The sequence below is a fragment of the Panthera uncia genome, chromosome B1, assembly GCF_023721935.1.
Source record: "Panthera uncia isolate 11264 chromosome B1, Puncia_PCG_1.0, whole genome shotgun sequence".
Lineage (NCBI taxonomy): Eukaryota > Metazoa > Chordata > Mammalia > Carnivora > Felidae > Panthera > Panthera uncia.
This window is the reverse complement of record NC_064811.1, coordinates 103,694,248-103,700,692: the sequence shown is the minus strand read 5'-3', so window position 1 is coordinate 103,700,692 and position 6,445 is coordinate 103,694,248.

The following is a 6,445-nucleotide window of genomic DNA, read 5'->3' as shown; positions in this document are numbered from 1 at the left end:
AATATTTCTTATTAAATGTCTTGAAATACAACTTTCATTTGCTATTGCTTTTTGAACTACAATGTTAAGATTCATTTATTTTTAAAAAGTGACTTATACTTTATTTGTGCAAAGAAACAGTTTTAATATTTAAATATATTTTTGAAAAATATATGACTGGTGAAGCCACATAATTTTATTTGATGAGTAGTACTTACTCCATACTTAAAAATGTAGAATTTTGGGGGTGCCTGTGTGGCTCAGTCTGTTGGGCATCCAACTCTTGGTTTTGGCTCAGATCATGATCTCACAGTTTGTGGGATGGAGCCCTGCATCGGACTCTGCACTGACAGTGCAGAGCCTGCTTTGGATTCTCTCACTCTCTCCCCTCTCTGTACTCCTCTTGTGCTCTCTCTCTCTCTCTCTGTCTCAAAATAAGTAAACTTAAAAAAAAAAAAATTTAGTGTAGAATTTTTTTATTTGACAATTACATCATATTTTTTTGAAAACTATGTTTATATCAACTTAAATTTTTATGGAAAAATACTGTTTGTTTTTATCTAGCTTGAAATCCTTTTATATTCATATTTATTAAATATATTTATTTTATATGTTTATATTAACTAAAAGTTATACTTTATATTTATTAAAGTTACACTATACTATTTCTTACTAATGAAGTAAAAGTTAGGACTCATTTTCTTCAGGATTATTTATGAACACTGTCATAAAATTATTATAAGACTCCAGAACCTCTTTTCGATCTAGTCTTACGAAAATAATATCTTTATAGAGATTCCCCATTTAAAAATAAGATGCTATAGGAATGCCTGGGTGGCTCAGTCGGTTAAACGTCTGACTTTAGCTTAGGTCATGATCTCCAGGTCTGTGAGTTCAAGCCGCACATTGGGCTCTGTGCTGACAGCTCAAAGCCTGGAGCCTGCTTTGGATTCTGTGTCTCCCTCTCTCTCTGCCCCTCCCCCACTCATGCTCGCTCTCTCTCTCTCTCTCTCTCTCACACACACACACACACTCTCTCTCTCTCTGTGTCTCTCAAAAATAAAATAAAATGTTAAAAAATAAAAAAAATAAAAATAAGATATTGTAATCTTTTTAGATATATTCTATTAAGAGATCGTGGTTATTTCATATTGATTTTTTGGTAAGAGAAAATAAGTATAAAACCACAACACAAAAATAAACAAACAACAAAAAACTGAAATCTAGACTTTTCTACCTAAGGAGGGTAATGATAAAGGACAGTGAACTAGTGTTTTCTTCGAGTAGCTTAATGAGAGTCATAGGAGCACAGAGAACTATTTTACTATTAAAGAAAAAGGTACTCATTCCCCCTAAAATTGTAATGGAAAAACTTGCTGAGCCTTCAAGATTAGCAATGGTTATCCCTGGAATACAAAACATTTAATAGATTTTCATTTCTGTTCTAAATTTTATTTTAAAATTTTTAAATTTTTTAACTTAAAAAAATTTTTAATGTTTATTTTTGAAAGACAGAGAGAGAGAGGGACACAGAGCGCAAGCAGGGGAGGGGAGGTGGGGAGGAAGGGACACAGAATCCAAAGCAGGCTCCAGGCTCTGAGCTGTCAGCACAGAGCCCCACACTGGGCTTGAACTCAGGGACTGTGAGATCATTAACTGAGCGGAAGTCAGATGCTTGACTGACTGAACCTCCCAGGCTCCCCTAGCGACCAACTTTTGATTTGGGCTCAGGTCATGATCCCAGGGTCATGGGCTTGAGCCCTTTGTCAGGCTTCATGCCCAGCATGCTTAAGATTGATTCTTTCTCTCCCCTTCTCCTCTCCTTCTCTCATTCTCTCTAAAATAAAATAAAATAAAATAAAATAAAATAAAATAAAAATTAAAGAAAAAATAGATCAGCAAGTTGTGGATATAACAGATTATATTTGCATTCTGTTCTGCAACACGCTTTTTTTCTTTTTTTTATTGTAGTAAAATACAACATAAAACTTATCTTAACCAAAGAGCCTGACGCGGGGCTCAAACTCATGAACTGCGAGATCAACACCTGAGCCAAAGTTAGACGAAGTCAGACACTCAACTGACTGAGGGCCCAGTGCCCGCTAAGTTTTTCTCTATGCTACACCAGTGTTGAGAAAAATGTTATGTTTACTTCACCTTTATTTTCTTTTTCCTTAGAAATTATTGGTACTTTGTAAATTGTTCAGAAGAAGATATTACATCTCTCTACAAGAAGTCCAGTTTTGTTGAAGATACTTGAATCCAAACCTGCAAAGAATGTACTAAATGCACAACCATCCATTAAAAAATTATCCAGTTAAACTATACAACTTCAACTGACTCAAATTCTATCCGTGCCTTGGAAATAAAATAGGAGATTCATTTGCTTCTAAATGAAGGGGGAAGAAAGATTAACTGGCACCAGTATTAAATTGTATCTTTTCTTCCAAGTTTTTAGAAAGTAGGCAGAGAGCAGTTAATCAAAATATTTTGAGGTCACTATTTTTTTTTAATATTTATTTATTTTTGACAGAGAAAGAGACAGCATGAGCTGGGTGGGATGGCAGAGCAGAGAGAGAGCAAGACAGAGGATCCGATCCGAAGCAGGCTCTCAGTGCAGAGCTCTGTGCTGAGAGCAGAGATGCAGACATAAGCCTGGAACTCAGGGTGAGATGGTGACCTGAGCTGAAGTCAGACACTTAACTGACTGAGCCACTCAGGCGCCAGGAAGTCACTCTTTTGGAGAAATTTTGTTTTGAGGCTTTTTTTGGTACCTGAATGTCCCTGATCTTTTACATAACAAAATTAATTAGCAAATTTAAATTCTATTTGATTGAAACCACTATTATCTACTATCAGATTTTCTGGAACATTGCTGATTGTTCCACCCTTCAGTGAGAGCCACTGGGGAAATTTATAGCTCAGGACAAGAAAATTATGTAATTTTGATTCGTTATTGATTAGAAAACTGAGCAATATGAGAATTAGGAGAACACAGAACTGTCTACGGGGAATCGTAAGTCACTTGGTTTGTCTGAATTAACTGTTAACTTCAGACAAACACGTTGTTTTGCTTCAGCCTGAGTTTACTTACTAAATTTAGTAGTTTCAAGCATTATTACTGCATATACAACGTAGACAGCTAATTAGCCTCTGTTGAATATTTTAATATGTTCCTCTGTAATACAATTTTTAATGATAGAGAATAAATTAAACTTGTATTGCAGGAAGAAGGAGAATCCACAAACTGGTGCTTCTTAATTGTTACCAAAGGAAGAGTAACAACAACACATGAATTCAGAGGGAGTATTAATAATTCAATCAACAGATGGTTGAGTGTACCTCTGGAAAACACAGACAAATTATTTCTCACTTGCTCTCATCTATTGGGAGATAGAAGCAGAATTATGACTTTCTATCTTAAAATATTTACATTACTCTTTGCCAAAATATTTTAGTGAAATAATCTGATATAAGCAATAAGAGAGTATAAAGGATTTTCTGCAATTTCTGCAACAATTAATATCTTTATTGCCATTTGCTTCCAAGAACATTTGACACTATTAAACTTGAAGTTCAAGGTTACTCAAGTCTTTGTTTCATGAGCTTCTCTGTATTAGTCAGGTTTCAACAGACTCTGCTACGGTAACAAATCACCCCATATTTCAATGGCTTACAACAATAAAGGTTTATTTTTCACTCACATTAGTTAATGTCTGTTGCAGCACTGCTGCACATGCTCACCGTTCCAATACCCACATGGAAGCGGCAGCCTCTATCTCCTATGAGCCGCTTTTTTAAAAAATATGAAATGTATTGTCAAATTGGTTTCCATACAACAGCCAGTGATCATCCCAACAGGTGCCCTCTCCTATGAGCCACTTTTAAAACATTTGCTCAGAGGGGTTCCTGGTGGCTCAGTCAGTTGAGCGTCTGGCTTCAGGTCAGGTCATGATCTCATGGTCTGTGGGTTCCAGTCCCACTTTGAGCTGTCAGCACAGAGCATGGAGCCTGTTTCGAAATCTGTCTCCCTCTCTCTCTGCGCCTCCCCTGCTCACACTCTGTCTCTCTGTCTCTCAAAAATAAATAAACATAAAAAAAAATTTTAAAAAGCAAAAAACGCTTGCTCAGAGGGATCACGTATTACACATTCACCTTTAATCAGCAAAAGGAATTTACATGGCAAAGCCTGATGCCAGTGAGATTAAAAAATAAAATCTTCCTACCGGGGTAGTCCCTGCAAGAAGACGCAGCAAGAATTTTGTTGCTAATCCTATCAATCCCATAATTATTTTTCTAAAATCAACTTATAAAACTGATTTATAAATTTATAAAACAGTCCCGAAACCAAGTTCTTAAGACTTGCTGAAAGACTCTGAGTCCACATGACAGGAAAATGAGAAACTCTTACAACTAATTATAAAATATGCTGCAACATATTTACATATTCTTTAATCTGGTTAAAAGTCAGAACATCCTGACATTATCACTCAAATATCTTCATGAAAGGATACGTATTTTTATTAGACTATTCTTCTGCTTATAGGTCTGATCTAAGACTCACATGGCTGGATCAAAAGATTATAAAGAGAATCAGTTCACATTCTATTCTGAAATTTTAATCAGTAACATGGATAAATGCTTTGATAAATACATAAATAAATTTATGTATCATGTATCAATGGGATGGAAAGTCTTGGAAGTAAGGTCAATAATATGGCTGGCCATTATTGCACAAAAAGAGATAGTGATAAGAAATCTTTACATTAAACCCATATTTTAACCCTGAGAGTGGGCTCCTTTAGAATTACAGGCAATAGTTTCAGAACAGCTCACAGTTTACTAAATACCAAAGCAATGTTAGAGCCTAAAGATAGCACTCCAACTGTGAAGTCATCCGTAGTGCTTACCTATTCATCACCCAAAGCAATCAAGCCAAAGAGCTGGGGTTGGACTGATTGTTTCTTAAGTCAGAATATGACCCCAGAAGCTAACTCCCAATGCCTGAGAGAAATGTTTTCTGACTCTGTAAACTCACAAGAAGAAGAATAAAATTTATTAGTGTTTTAACTGATATCACATCATATACAGCAAAATCATTTTAACATCCCAGTAAGTCTTGTTTGCCATATTCTATCCTATCTCCACCTACTTTGTTTCTTGTCTCAGGATCCTAGACCTCAATCATCTCTATTCTCTAGTCAAAAGCAGAAAGGAAGGAAAATACAGTAACTACACCTCAGAATATCTTCTCCTTTCAGGACCACATGTTATGCAAATTGAAAGGTAGAATTTACTAAGAATTGTATGGTACATTTTTGTATTAGTCTCTATTCTTTAAAAAAAAATCAAACCAAAAAGTGTCATTCATTACTTTAAAACATATTCCAATTAGATTTCTTACATTATTCTCTCTTCCATTAAGAAATTATTTATTTAGTCTTCAGAGAGATTTAGAAGAAAGAATGCACACATGAAAGGGTGGAGTGCTAGAAAAAAAGTACCACTGAGGCAGTCCTGAACATATTTGCACTTTACTTTATACTCTACATATGTAGTTTCCTATATTGCATTTAATTAAACTTTTCAATCACTGGTGGGGGGGATTGAAGACACTGTCATTCAGAAAACTTGAACAATAGTGGAAATGTAATTTTTTTAAGTTTATTTATTTGGGAGAGAGGGTGGGGGAGGAGAGAGAGAGGGAAAGAGAGAGAATCCCAAGCAGGCTCTGCACATGAGCATGGAGTCTGATGCAGGGCTCGAACTCATGGAACCGTGAGGTCATGACTTGAGCCAAAACCACGAGTCAGATTCTTAACCGACTGAGCCACCCAGGCACCCTGGAAATGTAATTTTTAAAAGAAGATGTGACATGAGAGCCAAGTTCAAGTTGAAGGTTTGCCCCAAACCCCATCACTTAAGAAGCTGTGTTGGGTACAGTAGGGATTCAGTAGGTGGGGTCCAAAGAGCACACCTCCAGCCTCCCTACACCTCCTGTACTGTTAGGCTCACCCAAGACAGAGCTTCACCAGGAGGAGCTCTGGCATTTTTTGTTAACGTGTTTTGAATGTTGTGCTTCAAATATCACTTGAATCAAGTGTTTTCCTTCTTCTCCATTGGTGGGCTTCTTAGGTGTCGTTGGAACTGACAGTGAAACACCAATGGACTAAACTGTATGCAGGAGGAAATGAGAACAAAATAAATCAACACAAGTTTACACATAATCAAATAAGGGAGAGAGGAATGAGAACTCTGGCACATTTTAATAGCATTCTAGACATTATAGAAGATAAATGCTGCTTTGTATTTAGAACCCAACTTCTACTGATGTTAGTCTACGGTGACTTTTTAAATTAGCAGACATTGAGCATAAGGGCACCCAGGATTTCAGAGCAACCCAGTTCCCTAAATAAGTATGCTCTATAATAAATAAAGTTTTGTTTGTTTGTTTGTTTGTTTGTTT